The 23,381-nt window shown below is 33.9% G+C and overlaps 2 long non-coding RNA genes across 4 annotated transcripts in view; both read right to left on the bottom strand.

Annotated features, from left to right (window-relative positions):
- LOC121069736 overlaps nucleotides 1-23,381 on the bottom strand; it is a 245,677-nt gene that overhangs the window by 26,704 nt on the left and 195,592 nt on the right. Inside the window, exon 8 of one of the 3 annotated variants that reach the window (XR_005819583.1) lies at nucleotides 20,586-21,060. The exons of the other annotated variants lie outside the window; for them this stretch is intronic. This is a non-coding gene — a long non-coding RNA (uncharacterized LOC121069736). Of the gene's footprint in view, nucleotides 1-20,585; nucleotides 21,061-23,381 lie in introns of those variants that run through there. 3 annotated transcript variants of the gene reach the window in all.
- Nucleotides 589-3,274, bottom strand: LOC121069738. The gene is made up of 3 exons (XR_005819587.1): nucleotides 3,194-3,274; nucleotides 2,147-2,343; nucleotides 589-676 (listed from the first exon to the last, which is right to left on the bottom strand). It is a non-coding gene; the product is annotated as an uncharacterized LOC121069738 (long non-coding RNA).

Here is a 23,381-nt window from a genome sequence, read left to right as displayed (position 1 = left end):
GTCCTCTGCCAGTAAAACTTCTAGTGTTTTTTTTTCTCCTTTAAGACCTTCTGATCAACATCTCCTCACTGCAGATTCGATAACGCAATCTGAAATCTGCATACAAAACACAGCACAAAATATTAATCACAGTGCATTTACTCCAGTGAAGTGAAATTCTGTTCTGTGTTTTTAAGACAAACAAAAATAAAACAAGCAGAAAGTCTCTGGCAACTTAAATAGTTGAGAGCATCTTGATTATTTTTGAGTAGATAATTTGTTAAAAATGAAATGTACTTCATAAGAGACAGAAGAAAAGGAAAAGAACATTCCAATCAAAATTCAGGAGCATATTCCTTTCAACCCAAAAGCTTTTATCACACACCTGTGCTTTTATAAACAGTGTCAGCAAAACAAACTTTGCCAACAATACGATTTCCCTATAAATATGTATTACTCAGTTCTGAATTTTTGTTTTATATTTACAATTATTTTAACCCTCTACAAACACACCAAGCAGCAGAGAGAGTCTAATAACAGTCACCTTAATGGCAAAAAAAGAAGTAATTCAAACATCCACTGACCTTTGGAGAGAAGCTGGCTGCAGCTCTCACATGTCATGATTTCAGGCATGGCTATGGTAATTGTGGGAGACACTTCAAGTATTTTATGAAATGATAGGTTTTGCACGTTAATCCTTAAATGAGAACAGAGGTAAGATATAAAAAATAGCATTAATAACAACATCTTTTCTCTGAAGGTATCCAACAGATCTTGATAAACTTTGATGATTTATTGACCTATTTTTATAAATGAGTGAACAAGCAAAGGCTGTGCTGTAGATAAATGGCCCAAGGACACACAGGAGCTTGTAAGCAGGACAGAGACTAAAACAAAAACAACAACAAAAAATCTCCTTATTCCCTCCTTCTTTCTTTAAGCAGATTATCTTCTGAGTAAATAGCATTAAGACAATTCTTGCCCTTGTCTTCCACTTCAAACAGTTTGAGTATTTTGATATGTGAGAAATATGAGGTAGAAGGTGGCTAAGCTATTACCTCATTCCAAAATTAAATAATTGCCACAAGTACATATGATCATATACCCTCTTCATATGAGCACTTACAGCAGAGAAGCGTTCTGTGATCTGATTAGCAATAGCGTGATCTGATTACACATAGTGTAATAGTGTAGTATAGTGTAGCAACAGAGGACATATACTGCAAGATGAACATGAAAAAAGACATATCTTATAATTATATTACTATATATGTCATATGTTACATGTAAATAGTCTCTATATATGAATAGACTGATCTTAATCAGCGAGCGTATCAGTGAGATAGTCCCTTCAAATTTCAAACTAAGGAGCAAAAGATCTGTTTTGAATTAATCTGCGAAACCACTGTAAATTAATTCAAGTTAGAAGGGTCATCCCTCATATCAAAAATATGTCTTTTTACTCTATCGCGTCACAGGATAATTCAGGGTAATGATTAAATGCCAGAAGTTTTCAGCTAATTAATTGTGTTGTTTCTAAAGGTTCACAAGGGCAGGAGAGATTAATTGATATATTATTCAACAATGCTGCTATTGCTAATTAAATTTTTCATTAACATCTTATGAGAATGGAAGATATCCAATTCTTCGTACTGCTATCTCCTATGCTCACTGATAAAAGTGATAGTATAAATTTGTGTCTGTATTTCTCTGTTCCTAATAGTTGTAAGATCCTTGTAGACCCTTTTCTGCTCTTCTTTCATCATACCGAAAATATGAGGATTATGGACAATGGAAAGATTTATTAAAAAAAACACTCCTCTTTCTTTGAAAGGAAAAGATATTTCCAGATTTGCAAACATTTCCATTGACTTCAGCGAGTTTTTTTGAGATTTCTGGCAGGTAGATTCTCTTTAATCCTGAGTTTAGCTCCCACTGATGTTCCTCTCTTTCCTGATTATTGCTGTCTTCTGTTTCAACTCATTAATTTAGTGGATTGAATACAAAAAAAACATCCAAATCAGATTATTGGTGTGACAGACAATTGTTAACCAAACAGATGGCCCTGAAGTGCAGAGAAGCTCAGAGAACAAAGAGAGCTCTAGGAATCTCTGATTAATAGCTGCGTCCTATATTCTGGTAGAAAAAGGTTTTGGAGACTATTTACCCGTATTGATTCCTTTTTCCCACTGAGATGAGCTTGCATCTCACTCCCTGAATTCTCACATCTGCAGCAACGTTTCTACAAGAGTTCTTACAGCATGCTCCGTCGTTCATCACTAAAGGTGATGTCCCCCAGTTATTTTACACTATTGTTAAGTAATTGTTTTTAGAAAGCCATGGAAATGTTCATAGAAAAGTAAACTGAAATAAGAATTTGGAAAAAAGAAAGAAGAGAAAAAAATCATTTCAAAAGTAGATGATGTGAAATATCTCAAAAGATTTAGAAAAATGAAATCTTTGTCTGTACTTGTAGATAGTAAGATAGTAACTACAGCACAAATACAAGTAATAGAAAGTTGCCAAAAATAATGGCCTAGGTCAATGTGATTGTGGGAAAAGCAACTTCAAATTGCCAGAAATAACTGTGCAAATGCCCATTTCAAAATGGAATATGCTAAGCTATCAGCGTAGAAAAACGATCTTTGACTTACTGCGAGCATCCCAAGGAAGCTTAAGTACCTTTACTTCAATAGTAAGATAAAATACTACTCTTCATCTTAGAATAACGGTGTTCACCTGGCAAGGATAATTTTTTGAGCAGATAAGATATCTCAGATAAGTATAAAGATACATTTAGATATTTGTAATTTGCAGATACACATAAAAAGCTTGAAAAATAAAAGCCAATCAAAAAAAAAAAAAAAGAAAAAAAAGAAAGAAAAGAAAATCCATATAGAAATATAATTCCAGAAATTCCAGAATGTGAAATTAGTGAACTTAATTCACTTAAATCTATGGAAATTAAATATCTGTTGTCTTGATATTATCTGTAGGAAACTAAAAAAAAAAAAAAAATTCGAGAATTGCCAAAACAGATTCCAAAGACAGAGAAAATAATTATTTAAGCTACTCTTTGGCTTGGTGTTGAAACAAGAGCAAGAATGAAGAGTTTTTGACAAGGTTATTAATGCTTGAAATAGTTTTACTTCCCCAAATATATATTTCATACAAAAAAACCTCTAAGTATTTCATATTTTCCTTGTATGCTCACCTGGGAGAGAAAGCTAATCTTTGCTTATTTCAAATACAGGAGTCTGCCAAGACTTTCTTGGGTAAGCTTCAGAAGGAAAGCAGCATTCACAAAGAAAAAGAAAAATCAAGCTGTTTATTGAAAAAACATTTCTTTTGGAAATTACTGAGCATATTGCTAAATATGAGGATCAAAGCAATCAAGTTGACAGAAAATTAAAATGAAGATTTATAAAACGTTTGCTAAATTAGTAAGCTTTGTGCAGCATAATGTTGGGCTTTTTCCTATTAAGATTAAAAATTGCATAGTTTGCATTTCACTGTATCATCATTGCAAAACACAGATGTAAAATTCCAGGAATAAAAGGAGTTTGCATTTTGCATTTTTCAAGAACTTACACCTAAACATTTTATACAATGTTTATACATTTTTGATTGCCATCTAGTTCAACTACTGAATTGTTCATATAAACCTCTACATAGAGGAGAATAACATAAAAATACTTTTCTGGGTATTGGTAGTGTTTATTATATACTAGAAATATATTACCATGAAAAACAAAAGCCACTGCTTATGATTTCACTCCATTCATTAACAGGAATATTAAGCAAAAAGACGACCTGATTCACTGACTGGTGATATACCAGTCCATAGCTATATTACCATCTTAAATATATCCAACACCAAAATTATTAGGCCTCATTATTACTGCAATACTGCTTACACCCACAATAACAGCCTAAGCTTATTTGCCCCTACATTGCTCTGCTATTTCTTCTACTGTTGAGATTATTTTGCTATTTCTAATCCTATGCCTTTCTTCTCTCTATGAACTGGGCTGGGGCCATCTGCAAAGCCAGTCAGCTCCCATGATGAGAGATCAAGGAAACTCAAGCTGGGTTTTGCTCCTATTATTTTCCCTCCTCTTTCTCCTTGAATGTGCTGGTATAGAGCTTGTGACTGTGAACACACATGCATATGCTTCAGCACCTTTTATCCACCCTCTTTCCCTACACCAAGAAATTGTTTTTCCCAGGAAACAAAAAACACTTGATAATAGTGAAAGACCATCCTTGACATTTACTGGAGTCCTTAACCATATCTTTTCTGCAAAGGCATCTGGGAATTTCTAGCATTCATTAACAGGAATATTAACCAAAAAGATGACCTGATTCACTGACTGGTGATATACCAGTCCATGGCTATATTACAATTTTACATGTCTACGCTGATCTTAATTTCCTAATCCTCCAGGATGGTTAAGTTTTTTCCGCTCTGCTTTTAGTAATCTTGTTTTCTGCAAGAAAAAAAAAAATACTATCCCAAGTTGCTGATCACTTGGATCTCTCAAAATTAATCAGTAATTAATTGGAAAAAAAATAATTTCTAAAAGAAGATGAACATAACATATTTTTAGATGAACATAACGTATAAGCAATGCAGAATTTTCTACTAAAAATGAAATCTCCTTTCTCGGGGCTTACAGTTATACTAGATTTTTCTCCAGGAATGAAAAGTGCTTGAGTAGATGGTGCAATCCTTAAGGCTACGTATTTTATGAAATTTGTGGGAGTAAATAAATAAATAAATAAATAAATCTACTTGACCCATTCTGTTTGGAGAGTATCAGTAGGTTTAGAGAGATCAATTTTATTTAGATTTGTCTTTGAAAAGTAGTTTTTATGACAACCTAATCCAAATGTTTTTATAAAATGTGTAACACATTTAACTTGTTAACAATGCAGAAATTGTTTTACCTACACGTATTGAACCTGGTTGCCAATCTGCATGCAATAAGTTGGAAATGAGAAGACAGGGCTTTTTTTTTTTTTTTTTTTATCAGTGAGGCTCAAGTTTTATATGAGTACCACATTACAAATAATGTTGCATCTATACTTTTCACTGCAGACTATTAAATCAGGAAAACTTAACTTTTGTCAGGTCCACAAAAGTGATAATTACAAAAACAAACCACAACCCTCACAAATTTTCTGAGCTCTGAAGAACACAAGAAAACCTCTCTGAAAGGGAGGAGAGGAGGAAAAAAAAAATAAAAACCAGCAATCTGAGTCATTATGCAAGATTTGAACACCTCTTTTAATCCATAAAACTGTCTAAATGGTTTCATTAAGATAGACCCCATCCTTCTGCCATTACTTCTAACTGATTTGCTTTAAGCTGGCTCTTTCCTAATCATTGAATCAGTACAATTCATGAATATCATCAATTAGCTGTCCTGTAACTTCAGAGTTCGTTTAATGTTTCTGTACCAGAGCTATTTAAAAACAGCACTACATGGTCATGTTGAGTAATTAAAGCATCAAGATTCATAATTAAAATGATTTATTCTAATTTCCCCTGCCCCTATCCTCTCCATATATCTTGGCAAGTTTGAAATAATCTGTCCCTGTTCAAAAGCAACCTGAAATAAATAGGTGAGCTAAAGCAGCAGCAGTAATTTTCATTTACAGAAAAAGTTAATGGTAGCTGTAAATGTAACTATTAAGTGATTTCATTAGTAATAAAATTGTCTTTATTTTATTATGCAAACAAATTGGCCTGGTAGGAGATTGAGCTTTTGTGTTACATAGCTGATTTTTGTATTAAATATTCATTTTACTCTATTTTTAACAAGATTACACAAAAATTACTGCAGTGTATTAGCCACCTACCTTGTTTCCTTGAACACCATTGACTTTGAAACTGCAAACTCTGATACGTAGATCAGATGCTAAAACTCTCTCATATTCTTAACTTTAGTGTTACAAACACATACACCCATATCTTTCTTATCTCATTCTATACCTAATATTGTACCTTTCTTATGTTGTCACCTTCTGTTTTCTCTATACATGGTGCAAATACAAATATCTTCATGTGAAATGCATGTTTGGATGCCATTGTTGTGAATATGTGTATTATATATTTTATATCCGTATTTTATAGATATCATACAAAATATAAGTATATATACATGTATATATATTAGGTCCGTTGAAGATTTAAATTTGCATTCTCTAAGTTCTTCCATTAAAATAATGAAAAACTGATTTGAACTCTCCCACTTTAAATGGTAATATCATCTATCAAAATTTAACAAATACAAAATAGGAATATTAGAAAACACAGATGTGCTCTATATCTCAAACCACAAATTCTTGTCATCTTTTAAGAAAATTTACTTTCTATTGATTACCTAACTTTACACACACAGGCACAATTAATAACTACATAGAGTTATTTCATTCACACTTGTGATGTATTTTTTTTTTAATTCATATATACTAACAATTTTGTTGCAAAACTAAATTGCTCATTCCCTTGTTGTTTGTACTCAGTCTCATGCTGTTCTATGGCTTAAGCCTCCAATGATAGCATCATAAAACTAAAGCTGTATGTATGAAAATGTGCAATTTATTGCTTTACTATTTTCAGAATGAGGACAGCATCCATCATTTTTTACCACAGCAGAGGATACATTTAATATTTGAAACCATATTATTTTACAGTACTCTTATGATCACTTACACTTGTAAGTGGCATTCTTTCTGCTGAATTACATTTATGTTGTTTAACTGTACAGATCTTTAAAAACTTTAAAAAAAATGCATTGCAGGATGCAATGATAAATAGGAAATACTACACTAAGAACGAAAATGGCTTTAAAAATATGATAAAAACATATACTTTTAGTCATTTACCTTACTTCAGCTAAAATCTTCACTTTTTGTTGAAGGGATTTTTTTCCCCCATCCTCCTTCCCCACATTATCAGTAACACAGACTCTATCTTTCATCCATGCTGCTGCTTCCTGTTTGCCAGTAACATTCATCTGCAATACATCTCGATTAGAGGAAGTATCTGTCTACGTCTTCCTCGGAGAAAGGATGCCCACATTCCGAACTTCAGCTGCCTGCATAACTTTCAAAGATTTAAGTCCCAAGCTATTACACAAACCTTTTCTGTTTCTGCTGCACTTTGTTGCTATATCAGAACTTTTCTGAAGAAAAACAAGCTTCAATGTTGCTTAATAACATTGTCTAAGATTTTTTTTAATCACCTTGTGTAAAGTATTTCCATATACTCCAAATATATCTCCCAGAAAGCATATTTTTTTGCATCTAAGTACACATTTGAAGTGTAAGAAAGCATTTTGATTCAAGGAGATATTGTCAAGTCTACTTAAACAATAAATGCAATCCATAAATGCAGTCATGGGTTCATCTACTTGGTCATTTTAAGGTTATTTAAGCCTGAAGTTGTGCCCCAGCTCAGCAAACCTCTCCGAATCTCACTCTCTCAGCATTATCAAGGCATGCAAAGTGCCACTATCAGGGCTATGGGCACTATCAGGGCTATCAGCACTATGAGGATTCCAGAAACCGTACACAGTACAAAAAGATGTCAGTACTAACCACAACCGGTCAGTTTTAGCATGCTCCGTTACTACAAAGTACTACTACTGTGGTTCTTTGCCTCACGTGCAGGTCCACAAGAGTAAAATCACTTGAGAAAAGTAAAGATATTGATCAAGTTAGATCTAGTTCCCCTTACAAATAAAGATAAAAAAAAGCCTGTTACATTAAAGCTTCGTATGTTCTAAACATAACATTTTTATGAAAGGCTATTTACATATATACCTTTCATGATTAAATTCTATTGGAAGCAAAATTTTAAATAGAAAATATTACTCAGAATTTGACAAATATCAGTGCTCTTGTTACACAGTGCTAGGATTCAGAGGAACTCGTTTTCTCTCTCAAATCTCAGAGTCTTACTATGTCCTCAAAGATCGCCTTCAAGTAGTTAATTAGTTTTGTCAGTCAACCGTCTCAAATTGGATTACCAATTTATTTTTTTTTTAATTTTAATTTTAAATCTCAGATCCTTCTGACTGAAATAGTGGGGGAAAGACACAGTAACATTGTGTGGTTAGCTGTGGGCATAAAAATACAGTAAAATTAGAGCACAGAAAAGGTTTCCAGTGTTTCTTTCAATGTGCATACCTGAACAATATTAAAGGATCAAAGCTCTGTCTATCATTCCATTTTTAATATCTTTTTACCCCATTTAAGATTAAATACTCCACCATTCTCTGAATACACTAGAGAGCCATACTGAAGTTTCTCATTAATCGTATTGATAAAAGGTTTCTAAAGAACTTGAGATACTTGATAAAACATAATAAATTTCTTTAGAAAGTTAGTGGGAGTTGATAAAAAATATTTACAAAATATCTAAGTGAACATGAATATATTCAATTGTTATTAATTTTAAGCAGATATCAATTAAATTATTATTGTATTGCATTTGCTGCCAGTAGAAGTAATTTGTTTTAAGTGATTTTCAGCCAGCTACATTTCTTTACAATCCACACACACACAGACCCCAAAAAAGTCTGTCTTCACATCTCCGTTTGGTAGAATGATACACCTGAGCCAATATATTATGAAAAATGTTCATACATGCAAACTTCATAGTACATTTAAATTAAGCCTTCAATCACTGTTTTGAAATCCATCATTCTTTTGCCTAGAAACTTATTGATACTTTGAACAACTGTATTCAATTCCTTTTTTTTTCCTCCCCAGAATAAAAGGAAAAAATAGTTTATTTTGGGGAAAAAATGTTTATTTTAGAGAATCAACATACAATAGTCAGATTAAATCCTGAGATATAAACATGATGGATGTGTACCCTTGATGGTCTCAGAAAATTTCGTATAGTAAATACAAGCCTAATGCAAGCCCTTGTGTTTCAAATCAGAGAAAAAAGTGCTGGCTACTTCTGTGTTTAATCTTAAGCAAGAAGTGATTTCTGTGACTCACTCTATTTATCTACAAGTGAAGTGTAGATGCTTCCCTATCTGCCAACAGCTTATATAGGGGGAAAAAAAAAGTTTTCATAGAAAAAATATAGATGGAAGTTATGCAACTCCAAAACTGTACAAGAAACATCATGAACTTCAAAGACTGAAAGAAAACCTGGCTTAGACAGGTAAACTACAGGTGAATTCATCTGCAGTTCTGAAGAACACTAGCATTTTTCTTTATGAGATGAACATATTCATAGATTTTTTTTTTCCTGTTGCTAAATAACATTTGCTAAATAACATTTTCTGTGTAACACAACCCTTGGTAAAGACAAAGAAAATCAAATTTATTTTTTTTTAAATTCTTTAAGATTTCAAATGAGGTTGAAATAAAGCAGAAAGAAAGAAAGATGAAATCCCCTTTCATAAACTCTTAGCATCCATGGTTCTCTTTAATCTTTCATTTGTTCACTTTTCAACAACTCATGGGTATCTAACTCATTTCAATGGGCATAGCCCTTCTGAATGCTCCAGTAGGGACCAGACGACAAGTTATTTGGAAATATTTAACTGGTAAATGACACAAGCATTAAAACTTATAACAATCTGAAAGCGTTCCTTGATATACTTCAAAATAACTGTTTTCTGTTAATAATCTGTGATATTTGACTCAAAGACAGCTATTGAAAAACTGGCTTGTCCTTTTTATCTTAGTGACAGGTTTATCACTTCCAAACAGTTACTCTGCTAGAGTAGTGACTTTCATAATTTTCTGAACTTAAAAGAAAGTATTTGCTCTGGACAATAATTTTATTATGCTATTAATCATAATAAATTTGGAATTATACCAATGAGTTTCACCACATAAAAAAAATCTCTTAACTGTGTTGCTACTGCACATCTGCATAAGGAGAATGTACCACCTTTCAGGAACAACAGGAAAATGTACACAATAAAATAATAAAAATGTTGGCTTGCATTAAAAGTAAGGAGAAAGTTATTGGCTTTCCATGCAAAAGCTGAATCTGTTTGAGCAGTAACACTGACGCAATCATCTGACCAGTATACAAAACCATTTAAAATTTTTTTCATCTTAGAGTCTGTAATTCAAGAAATCCCACTCAAGTTCAGATCTTTCCAGAACCTGCCTTTCAGGACATTCAGCAAAACTTCACTGAAGTAATTTGGGCCACATCACTTGCTAAACATGTTTTATTCTACTGACCTCAATCATAGTACTGGCTGAAATGCATTGCAGCAATCCAGAGCAATCCAGATAGTCCGAGGAAATTCATCAAGAAAATTCATTTCCATGGGTTTCTATAGCCTGAATCTTAATCAATTCATTAGCATTAATTAAATCCTCAATGCTTTTCAAGCACTTATGTACTACCTGGGGCCAATGGACTCAGCAATGACTATACCTCAACAATGGACCATTTCTTCCAGCAGCTGGCAACACAGACATCTGGCTTTACTCTGCCTTTCAGATCTGGACCAGACCCATCAACAGGGTAATGCCTGTGCCTTATGGGTGCTCATTCTGCAGGACAGTCATAGCAAGTTGAACATCCATCAGCATGAGCTGACAACATTGGTCAGCATGAGTAACAAGGACTGGTCACACTATTTGTGCGCTCACTTTCTCAGTAATTGGTCATGCAATGTTTTTCGGAAAATGCACTTAGTCATCTGTAATCATGAGTGACAGTGACCTTCAACACTGACAGATCCAAAATAGGCACTTATTTTTGTCTAACAGTCACTTATGTGCCTTGGAAGTAAACCTGGGTGGTAACTGAGATCCATATCCTTGTAAAATCACAGAATGGTACAGGTTGGAAGTGACCTCTGGAGGTCATCTGGTCCAAACCCCTGACTCAAGGAGGGACACCTAGAGCAGGTTGACATGACATAACAGAAAAAGGGTTTCTTTTGCCCTCCCCCAACATCCCCTCTTTTGCAGAAGGAAAAGGGGGAAACCAATGACTGCTGTGCATCTTTAAACCTTAATTTATTCAGCAATGAAGGAAGCTCAGAAAAAAAAAAAAGAAGTAAAATATTACATGAAGTACAACACTGAAAGGTGTTTCTCACAAACACTGTTTCCCTCTCTGACATTTCACACTGTGAAACTTTACTACATCTTTTATTTCCCACTTGGAATAAAATGCAAGCAACTGGGAAAACATTCTTCTCTATTTCTCTGAAGAGTTTATAGAATGTACCAAAAAACCTGAGTTTCGGCAAAATTACCCAAAGCCCATCTCCCTTTTCCCCTCACCCTGAACCTGAAATTCCCATTCAGATTTTACTTTTCGTGCTTGTTGTTGTTAGTTTTATATTGTTGTTAGCTTTAGTGCTGCTAACCCTGTTAACATTCAGCCTGCAGAAACCCAGACACAGCAGGTAGTACTTATCCTCTAAGCTTCCTTTCATGCTGCACAAAACAAGGTTCATTTTTTACTTAAAACAATGCATTAAAGCATATAAAATCTCATTGTGTAGTTTAATGTATTTTATCAGCATACATCATCTTTAAGTATTCAAATTGTGCCATAGAAGGCTTTCAAGAGAACATTTACAACTATCCTACTTTGGGGCATATGTTATATCTAATAATATACAGAACCCTTCTAATCTGCACTATAGAACTTATCTAAAAAATGTGTGGAGAGAAGTATTGACTTGCTTTCAAAGCACAATATTGTTTCCTCTGCTTCCTCTTATCCCTATTCTCTGTGCAGCAGTCTTAAAGGGAAAGCAAGTCATCACAGTGTGCAAAAAGGTTCTGAGAAACAACTGGCAATGAGACCAGGGCAGCAAGAACTTTAGTGTTGATATTATCACAACATTATGGCATAGTTTATAAGAGCCTCTTGCACAACAACACTTCTTATATTTCTGGACATCAGAAATCAGCATATTATTAAAAAGACACTGCTTAATATAACCCAAACAATATGTATTTTTGATTTGTACTATGCATTTTCTCTTTAAATACTTTCATATCAGAAAACTAGATAAACTGTAAGGTGATTAGAACCATCAAGGATCAACATAAAATTAAGATGGTTAGATATCGTGTAGGAAGATCTTTACTTGAACTTTAGATGCTCTACAACTATTGACAAAATGCCATCCTAGGTATTTTAAAGAGCCCAAGCAGAGAATTATCACTGGTTATAGAGAAGGTGAAAAAAAAAAAAGAAAACAAAAAGCTTAAAAACTGAAGAAGTAAGGCATTTCTATGTAGAAGTAAGAGTAGAAGAAAAATCTGTTGGTTTAAAGTTTTTTTTAATTTTTTTAAAGATTAAAAAAAGAGAAATTTGAGATCTTACAGACAAATTTATATATGAAAGCAATTATTCTATATTTTACATTAAGAAGAAAAAATATGCACTAATCACTTAATGTATGTTCTAAATTTATTCAAAAAATCTATGTTTAGTCCCAACATTTTACAAACAAATATTTCTTTCTTCAAATCTCAGGATTCCCCACAGAATAAAGACTATGGAAATAGGGAAATGGATAAGTGTGAAAGTCTATCAGGTTGCTCATTTCATTTCTTCTTTCTCTTTAAGTAAACTAATACTACCAGTTTTAAAGGGCACCACAGTTTCATCACCAATAATGGGATATTTACTGCTAAAATACATAAAGTTTCAATCTGAAAATGTGTCTGTAAACCAAAGGTCAACATATAGAGAAGGTAAAACAACATGAAAGCAGTTCATGATTTTCTAATGGTAACAGTCACTGTGCAGCCTTTCTTCACCCTCACCTATTGAAGGGCACCATTTTCTCATCATCTTTTTAGCTGTATCCCTCCTTGCTCAACTAGAGACACACCTTGGCAATAACTTCCCATGCCTTATAAGCATCTATACATACTTATAGGAGACAGTGATCTACGGAGAACTCTGTTCCCCAGTTATGTTACTCTGCTTTTCCATCTTTTCTGCTTATCTTGCATTTCATTACTATTCTCAGAGAAGCAGGTTCTCCGAGCATCTTGCTTGCTTTCCTTTTTATCTATCCTGTCACTCTTTTCATCCTTACCCTTCTTTCTCCAAAATTCTCTCATACTGTTTTTTGTTGGTGGTGGTTGGTTGTATTTTAATAGCAATGAGCAATGAATACGCTCTTGAATTGAAGATTAGATATAAGAAAAATATTTGAAGTATTTCAGAGGTGTTTTTTCTCATTTAAATTAACAAGCAAGAAAAGAACCTTAGTGTTTGTTCCTCTCAAGATTTACTATCAATTAATATCATACTAGCAAAAAAAAAATTGATAACTTAATTCAAATTTCAAGGTGGGTTGACAAAAAAAAAGATTCCTAGCAGATTAGCAAATATAAATGATTAGCAGATCAAACTACCCGTTAAGTGACACACTACAAGAAAGAAGGGAATTGGTGGATTATTAAATCTCTGTGCAAAGGCACTGTGACATCAGGACCCCTGGCTTATATCAGCCAAATGGCTCACCCCATCTTAAAGATAAGGTACAACATAGAAAAGAAACATTGCATTCTTATTTAATTTATAAAAATCATATTTTCTAGCTTGTTACTCATATACAATTTCCCAGAAGTAATTTTCAGAAGTAATTCATAGCTCCTGTTTTCATTTTTACTGCTAAATCATCACGGACTGTGAGAATTGACACTCATACAGGAAGGATTATTGATCAAAACATGCATCCTAACAGCTGGTCTTTGGCCAGCAGCAGAAAGTCAAACCAGAGGTTTCTCAAAGCAGGCTTCTCTTAAGCAGGTGAGATCAGGGCCTTTGAATGGAGCCCTGTCTCATACACTTTGATGTTACTGCAAGGGCAGATAAAGGAGGTGGGAACAGCTAATATGTGCACAGAGCTTTAGTACTTTCCACTTGCTTTGTAGTTTTAGTGGTTCAGAATATGTGAAAGCTTTTCTTCTGAAACAGGCTGGCTAAGAGTATATCAAACTTCAACTCCCTCCCCATCACAGCTAAGTATACAGTCACTGTGAATTGTCAGGACAATGAAGAGTGTCTTGCATTGGAATCTGATGCCCTGAAAAAGACTAAGTTGAAAGAAGTTTTTAGAGATGGCTTTCCAGAAAATACAAAATAAAAATAGTAAAAATAAAAAAGCAGCAGGCCAGAAAAAATTTAGAGGAGAAAGGACTGAGGGAAGCCCTCCCCAAAAAAATGCAAGTCTGAGAAAGGAAAGAAAGGCCTACATTGTTACAAAGGACCAGTAGATAATGAATTAAATAAAGGAAAGTTACTCTTCCATGGCTTGTTGCTATATTCAGTAATAGCCCTACAGAGGTTTGCCTGTTTCCTATAAGTTTGTCTGAGACATGTCATATCATTTAAGACAAGTAAAAAACATAAGCAACCTATATCCTTTAGTGAAAAATTTAATCATTTCTTTTCAGATTTAAACGTTAAATGAAATTAGATTTTGCATAACAAGCAGACCAGTCCTTGCAACTCTGTTATAAATGCTTATTTTAGACGTGTTACTCATTTTTCAGGAATAAATGTTAGTAAAATTAAGTTCTCATGCATCTCTTGCACAATAGCCTGAACTCTTAAAATTGATGTGCCTTTGAAAGGAAGAATATATCACATTCTGTAATTACTGGAGGGATTAGTAATTTCAATTTGATTTTTCCTACTCCTCAATTTTCACATCAAAGGCAATATCTACATGCATTACAATCACCCTGGCATATTGTAAATTAATTGTTACTTATCAAATATTTTAGTATAAACTTTCTCTAACATTTGGAAATGATAAAAATTAGGTTAAAAATATCTGAACACGTAATTACAAAGCTTCTAAGTATGTAACTTTGGGTCATTTTATAGTGCATAGGTTTACACTTTCACAAAACAATAGAATGTGATCAATTAGGATACTTCTCAGACTTCGAAAATCCACTAGGAAAAAAGTATTATTTTTTAAAAGTAGTCAAGAAACTGAAACAATATCTTTTTGACTAGAATAGTAACTAGCAGTGTTCTTCCACACTTTCTGCTCACTTCTTGTTTTTTAAATGCTGCCATCGAAGTACTTGGCAACTTGTGAGAAGGTAATCACCACCGAAGCACGTATTTCTGTTAAATGATATATATATATTCTCCTTTGTACTAGGATAGGATCACAACACATTTTCACTTAAGACATGCAACAGGATTGAATGAAGGTCTTATGAAAAGCTTTTGTTTGTTTAATTTTCCAACTCTTATTCTAATACCTTTAAAAATTTTGCTGCAATGCATAATTGCTAGTTAAGTTTGTTCTCTGTCTGTTTTTCTCCTGTGAGTTTCTTTCATACAGATAGATGCAAAGGTCAACAAAACATTTAAATTTCCTTCTTTACACAAAAGTAAATAGCAAAGACAAAAATTGGTGGTGCCCACTGTAGAAGGAAAATCAGCTCAGTCCTGTCTGAAATATGAAAATATACTTACAGATGCACTTAGGGGCTAAAATCCAGGCTTATTATTAATAGATTTGTCTGTATAACATTTATCATCCTTCCTAAGTGGTCTTTTTCCTTTATTTTCACTTCAAAAGGTAAGGCAAACATTGCACTGGCAAGCTCAATTTGCTATGCAACTGTGCAAACCTGCACAATGACTTCTATTAAAAGGAAGATGCGTTTAATGGTGTTTTATCTTTTGCATTAAGGATTGAAATCAGATCTGTAAACTGTCTCATTTTCATTGTAGCCAGAGAATATAGAGGAATCACAGTTTGCCCTTTTTTTTTTTTTTTTTGTACGATGTAAAGCTTTGAAGCCATCATCACTTTCACTTTAGGACTGAATTACTAGGGTAAATGCTGAATCCCAACACACTTATTTCTAGAAATGATTCATGAAAATAGTTGCATGTAAAACATAGTTCATAGAAGAGCGTGAGTAGCTTTATTCCTATAAGCACATATTTTAATTTGTATATACATTTCTGTATGTATAATTCCCCCCACACACATTTAGATGTTTTTACATCACATTCCTTTATTTCATTTTTATTTCTTGTTAATAAAACTCATAATATTAAAATTTGTATGGATTTCAGCATCCTTAGGTCTAGGAATAAGTCCTATGGACTAGAAAAGGAGTTTAAATAGAGGATTGGAGGGTTTTGCTCAGAACAGCCATAAGGTGAAGCACATAATCATTTAAAGCTGATAGATATTTTCTAGGTTTTGTTTTATTTTTTTCCTCCAAGGGTTAGAAATGACATAGTTTAAGCTGAAGATGCAAATGAAACATGAAGTATTTTAAACTGCTCTTCAGAGTCAATTTCTTCAGATGAAGTGTCTCCTGAGCCGTGGAGTGGTATTCTGGTAAAGTTCCATGGCTAACTGTAACAGGATAGATAATTTTCTAGTTGCACTTGAGCCTCTGAAACTTCGTATTACATGAGTATGGAAGACTCTGAACTGGGGAGGTGACAGCTTTGGTTTTTTTTGTTTTTTTTTTTTACACAAGCTATGCACTATAAATTTATAAAAGTACCCAGATGAATTTAAAATTTCTTGCTTAGTGTAAACTGTGCCTACTTATTTTTAAGTTACACTATGTGACTCATGCCACTGAATTGTCATTTAAAGAGCTGTTTCTCTATTTCCTTCCACCACTTTCAGATCAGTTATCTGTAAACTTAGTACACTAACTAGATGGATAACAAAACTAACACTCCAAGTCAAGGTGATTTCACAGCTTCTCTCAGCAAATTAAAGCAGTACAAAAATAAGCTAGCAATTTGCAATTTAAAATACTGCTGTAGGGAAACTAGAAAAAAATCCTTTAGTTTCCTGCTTCCACTCTGGGTTACTTGTATGATCTTCATCATATACAACACAGTGTAATGTAACATGGCAGGAGCTGACCCAGAGTAACCCAAAGAAGGAAATGCATCTGAATTTTCTCTGGAGACAGGAACGAGGCTGGTCATTATAGGACATTTGCAAAGAATCACAGGACAGTTGAGGCTGGAAGAGACCTCTGGAGGTCATCTGGTCCAACCCTCTTGCTCAAAGCAGGGTCACACTGAGCAGGTTGCTCAGGATCATGTCCAGGTGGCCTTTGAAGATCTCCAAGAAGGTAGACTGCACAACCTCATGGACAACCTGTTCCAGTACTCTTTCACCCACACTGTGACAAAGTGCTTCCTGACGTTCAGAGCGAACATCCTGTGTTTTAGTTTGGGCTCATTGCCTCTTGTTCTGTTACTGGGCACCACTGAATTTCACCTAGCTCCGTCCTCTTTGTACCTTCCCTTCAAGTATTTGAGCTTTCTTGAGCCTCCTTCTCTTGAGGCTAAACAGTCCCAGCTCTCTCAGCCTCCCTTCGTAGGAGAGGTGTTCCAGTCCCTTAACTACCTTAGTGTCCCTTTACTAGGTTCTCTCCACTATGTCTACCTCTCTCGTGTACATTTAAGTATCACTGGCATGAACTTCATATTTATACACCCTACTGATGGCTTTGGACTACAAACACATCAGAAGTGTTACTCCATTTCACATTCCATTTACTCATTTAAAGTGCAGGTTCACAAAACTAAAGTTAGCAACACTTGCTACAAGGTACTTTTTGCTCAGTTTTGCAGGAAATTTTAACCTTTAGGCTGCCATATTTCTTTGTAAGTCAGGAATATTTTATTGTAATAATGACCTCTGAATCATGCACAGATGGTCTGGAAGGCTTTGTTTAGTATTCACAGTACCTCACATACATGTTACAAACTTCAGTAACAGTCTATATTAGACGGTATTTATTTATTTATTTATTTTTGAAATAAGCAGTGCAAGCACTAGTCAAAGGATATACTCCTTACAGCATATGATGAAAATGATTTTGCAAGTCTAGGGACAACTAAAAAAGTTAGGAAAAGAGGCATAAGGCTGCAAAGTGAGTGTACCTGGCTGGTAACTGGGCATAATTTAATTTGACCAATGTCTGAGCCTGTTTACACAAGATGCAGTCCATGGATTCACTGACTTCTTAGAACCCAAAAAGATTACACAGCTCAGTGGTTCTGGTCCCTGAAGATATAATACTTCAAAGAGCATGACTAAAAATTACAGTCTTCCTGTCTATGTAGGTCACGACCAACCTTTATAACAACGTCACTTCACCCCACAGTTAAAGACCTACTCTTTATTTGTAAGAAAGTTATTAAATAATTACATTCACTAGGATCAGCCACGAAGGAGAAATTCAGCTGTCTCTAGATCAGCATAGTACACGAAGCTCTTTACCTGTTGCTGTGCAGTTGAATATAATGAAGTGGTAGGGGACTGAATCACTGATAAAACAAGTAAGAAAATGGTAATCCTTACATTAGGTACATAACCTTACACACTTCCTCTTCAAATACCCTTCATCTCAATACGATATCAATCTGCAAAAATAATGAACAGATATGAAGCTGTTCAGCAACGGTTTTACACAAAGAATACATTGCTCAAAATTTGTCATCAAGATCAACAATAAAAAAATATGTATTAAGCTGAAGATCTAACCTTAAATACAAGGACTTCTGTCAGGAAAAGGAAGAATAATTACAGCAAGTCTCCAGTCCTCAGGATACCTGACGAGAGTGTGAACAAGCACTAGACAAAAGCTGAAAGGAACATTAAAATTAACCTAGATAATGTTTTTTATTTGGGAGAGCAGACAATGCAGGATAAGTAGATTATTTTAAGTGTTTCTTCTTGGGAGAGTATCCTTCCAAGATATATTTTATTGAGAAAGTGGATTAAAAAAAAAACACCTAAACATATCTTCAAATAGATACAGATGCCCCAAACTTCAATGAATGCAGATACATTGCCTCAAGCTGAACACTGCAAAACCATTGTTAGCTTCATTTGCATTACCAACTACTCACTTGTTCTACGTGTCCACATGATATCTATGAAAGCTTTGAGGTCTTCATTTTTCTGTCACAGGCTGTAAAGATTAACTTTTTTTTCAGTATAAAGCATATTTCCATATGCAAACTTATGGTTTATTCAAATTCATACAGCTAATTATAAAGCTTTTGCTGCTAGTAGTGGAGCAACAGGCAATATACATCCTACACCTATATTTATTTTTATTTATTTTGAACTGCCTGGCCTCAAAACCTACATTCTTACCACCTCAATATTTTTTTTCCACTATGAAAGCAGACGAATGTTTCCTAGTAGAAAGTATAAACACTTCTCTTTATATATTCTTCTGTTTGTAATTTCGTTACAAGCCTTTAAAAACTTGGAGAATATCAAGTGTAAAATCAAAAACAAAACTAAAAAACAAAACAACAAAAAAAAGAAAAACAAAGAAACCTATCTGCAGCCAACCAAGTCTCTAAAACTTTGTACTGTGAAGTGACCCGAACATAGATTGTTCATACACATACCTTTCAGGTTGTCACACCTGAACTTCATGAAGACAATGTGAAAAACAGTTTTAGCAATATTGTAGAAAGGGTAAGGACATTCTTGCCAAATGGGTAAGGATGATAAGCTACTTGTGAGGCTGCAAAGAACACACTATGCTTCAGAACAAATGGCAACATACGGTCAAAAGCTGCAGTCCAAACTCCATTGAAAGTCATGTTCTGCGGAAGTATTTGTGGAGTAAGGGGCTATTTAACAAATTTATCATCTCAAACTGTTTTCCTGGTTTTAACAGCAACTTTGAAAACTGAACAAATTGATCTGCAGATTTTACTAGGGGTGGGAATGTCTGATTTGATTCTATTCACTTTGGCACATAGTGAACAGATTCAAAATATCTGCAGGTAAAATGGGTTATTGACATTTCTGCATCAATTGAATTTTTAACTAAGTTATAATTTCACAACCAACCTTTGTATTCATTTATGTCTCTCTAACCACTACACGTCAAGGCAGTGCAGAATTTAACAGAAAAGCTATAAAGTTAGTTCTTTTGTTTGTTTCACTAAAGTAAAAAAAAAAAAAAAAAAAAAGTTACATATTCAAAGAAAACCAGCTTGACATTACAAATTGGAATGAATTGTCAATGCAAAAGAACAACATAAAACAATAATTAAACCCTAAAAGAAGCAGCCCAAAATAAAGAAAAAAGCCTCTCTCTTTTCTGACTGGGAGACATTTATTTTCTTTTACCCATCTTCTCATATTTTATTTCCTATTTTGGAAACTTTTAAGATCTATACTGTTGTAAAGAAGAGTAACAATATCTGTTAGAGTCTAGCTGCTACGAATCTGTGCTTAACACCTAGTTAATACATATGTAAACCTGTATATTTTCCAAGACATACTTCCATTTTTGTATATGTCTCATGTGTGTGCATACATACGTGCAATTAGCCTTTTATGAAGTCTCCTCACTTTTTGAAATCCAATATAATTTCTAGTTTCCCCAGGCCTATTGCAAGCTGTTTCACACTAGATTAGGCCAAAATGCATGTAAATGGACTGTGAAACCCAGAGATATCTGATTCCATTGAAAAGATCTTTGATGAGGACAAACTATAAATAGAAAGAGAAGTTCCCTTTTTTCAACAGCCCATGGTTTTCATGACTTTTTCAGATTCTGCTCTTCTGTTAACATAAACTGAAATTCACACCAAAAAATGGAGTCAACTCAAGCATGACAGCATCTACTTAGGAACAAGCATGTGGCAGCTGAATAGGATGCTCTGAAATTCTGAAAACTTAGAGAAGTAAGTCAGCATGGAATAGCGATATTAAACTTATAACTATCTACCTAATCTATTCCAAACATGTCTGATGATTAATCAAAGTATTTAGTGTAGTCTAAATCTCAGATATAGCAAAAGAGGCCATTAAACTGTTAAATTTTTAATCAAACTTGAAATTAAACAGGAAATTTTGAGACGAGAAATCACTAGAAGCAGCCTTTTATATCTTAACTGTTACTTAATGTGGAATGTGTTGCATGGAGTTGCAAGAACTATAAAATGCAGATAGATGAGATTAAACATTTAGAAAGTCAAAACCATCAATAAATTTTCCTATGGTTTCTCCTGTAGCTATAAATGAAAGCCAAGAGCATGGAAAGTCATACCTGAAAAAAAAAAGAAAAAAAAGGAAAGATTCAGTGACTACGTGGGCAGAATTGAACTAGTAATTTAGATTTTACTGAACTTTACAGACATTTGGTGTATATATGAATTCTTAAATTAAGGATACTGTTTCACAGAAAAAAAAATCTATCTTGAATCTGAGCCTTGTCAGCTTCCTTCATTTTCTTGCTTTCTTTACTAGAGCAAAATTTTTGTGTTTCTGATTAACTTCATAATGCAATTTCACTGACTTGGGTTAGATTGACCCACTAAAAGAGAAATCAGTGAAGATATGAAAGAACCATGTTAAATAAGCTTACCTCGGAAGGGAAAAGGGGAGATGCTCTTCTCCCTGCTACACCTGGTCAAAGAGCGAAACGTTGAAATGTTTCATTCTGGCTAGAATTAACCGTCTTAAACATAGAACTATGCTTTTTAATGTTTTAATTTTATTGTTTTGTCTAAAAGTATTTTGTAAAACATTCAAATTCATGAATTGCTTTGCATTCTCAGAAGTAGAAGTTTTATTGAATAAAGAAAAAGCATACATTTTTGCACTTAGCCAGGAATTTCCCAACTGTCATTCTGCTTTAGACTTTCAAGCAGTACAGGACTCTATTATAAGATGATAGAAAGTGTGGAGCTTTAAGAAAATGTAAAATAAATATTAAAGTATAAAGGTTGCTTTATAGAATTGAAAGTGAAAGTCACTAAACATGCGGAAATGGGTGGAAATTTCTTGCATTAAAGATAGAAGAAAGAACTGTGAAAAGAAGTTTTAAAGAACAATTATAAAGGAAAAGTAAAACAATTCAGGTGAAATATGAACATTTCTACACAGAACAAAAACTTCTTTCATTTTCAGTCTACCTGAAGTTACAAAACTAATCTTTCACTACAAGAGCTTTTTTTTTTTTTTTTTTTGAGAGAGGAAAAATAAATCCAAGATTTAGATAGTTATGTAGTAGTTCAATGGGTCTGAAAATGTGCCAGCTATTTAATTCATTTCACATTCAGAAACTCCTGAAGTTTGAGAGCTCATTTGGTCACATCTATATGTAAATTTGTTAGACTTAGTCATAATTTCTAAACATACTCTCCATAAGTCCTTTTTTTCTTGAAAGAAACATTCACTGTAGAGTAACGAACATGAATTATGCAAAGAAAATCTTAAAAGAAACTCTTCTTGCATATATTAAGCCTGTTAAAAAGTTGAGTTTGAAAGACATTGTCATCCAGAGAGATTCATTTCATTTTATAATAAGGAAAATCATCACAAAATTGTAGTACAGAACATGTCAGTTAACTTACTCTAGGCAAAGAAATTGGTGCTGCAGTTATTCTTTTGAATTTTTGTAAGTCTAACCTTACACTATTCATACTATAAGAAGTAAAAATATTTTTAATTCAGTGCCTTACCTCAGCCTGAATTTAAGACTAGAAAAGCTTAATGTTACTTATCTGAAAAAAAATAAAAATAAAATCATATTTAAGATAGAAGTTAACTAAGAAAAGAAGTTCAGACAGAAGCTGAAAGTCTACTGCCAGCCTCAGGATTCAACACTACTAAATTCAACAGCAACTTCTACAGGATCTACTGGCAACTCTAATCTAAGCTTTTCCTCAAGAGTTCAGTTAGAAAAGGGATAGACATAGCACTGAAAAAAGCTGTCCCAATTCACTACCTTCGCTCCCAAATCAAAAATTCCCTGGTATACATAGACCCAGATTTTGCTTCCATTGCCAAAGTATAACCTCTCCTGGATGCAGACCTGAACACTGACCCTAAAGTTAGCTCTAGCTTAGTGATCTGTTCCTTCTCCTAAATGCACATTAGTGGTGACAAGTAACATCAGTCTTAAAACATGCTCAAAATTCCCCTTCTAAACTAGCTATAATCCTTGCTTTCAAATTCAGACCTTCTTTCTCAATCTAACCTGGTAAACCCTAGCAGACACACAGCAAAGCTAACATCTCCACTTGAATAGCTAACCTTAATTCATTCAACACAGTTTACCAGAAATTCAGCCCTAATTAAAAATTCAGTGCTAACTTTGCCTGATCTTAGGCAAGGGTCATATTTTGCAGGTCCAGACAAACCATCTGGTACTTCTTCTGGAACTCTTACGGCATCTAGATCTCCTTCTCTGACTAGAACTGCTTAGAAGCCATGTTTGGGTTTCACCCCTTCCTGCTTTTCACCCATGCTGGTAGATTCTTCTCAACCTGTTTCTTGTTGTGATGTGATGTGTTTGTTGTTGTTGTTTCCCCCACCCCGAAGAACCACTTGGAAACAAATTCAATTAACATCCTAAGCACAGTT

The sequence above is a fragment of the Cygnus olor genome, chromosome 4, assembly GCF_009769625.2.
Source record: "Cygnus olor isolate bCygOlo1 chromosome 4, bCygOlo1.pri.v2, whole genome shotgun sequence".
Lineage (NCBI taxonomy): Eukaryota > Metazoa > Chordata > Aves > Anseriformes > Anatidae > Cygnus > Cygnus olor.
Note: the sequence above shows the minus strand (reverse complement) of the source record. Positions and strands in the feature narration are given on the sequence as shown.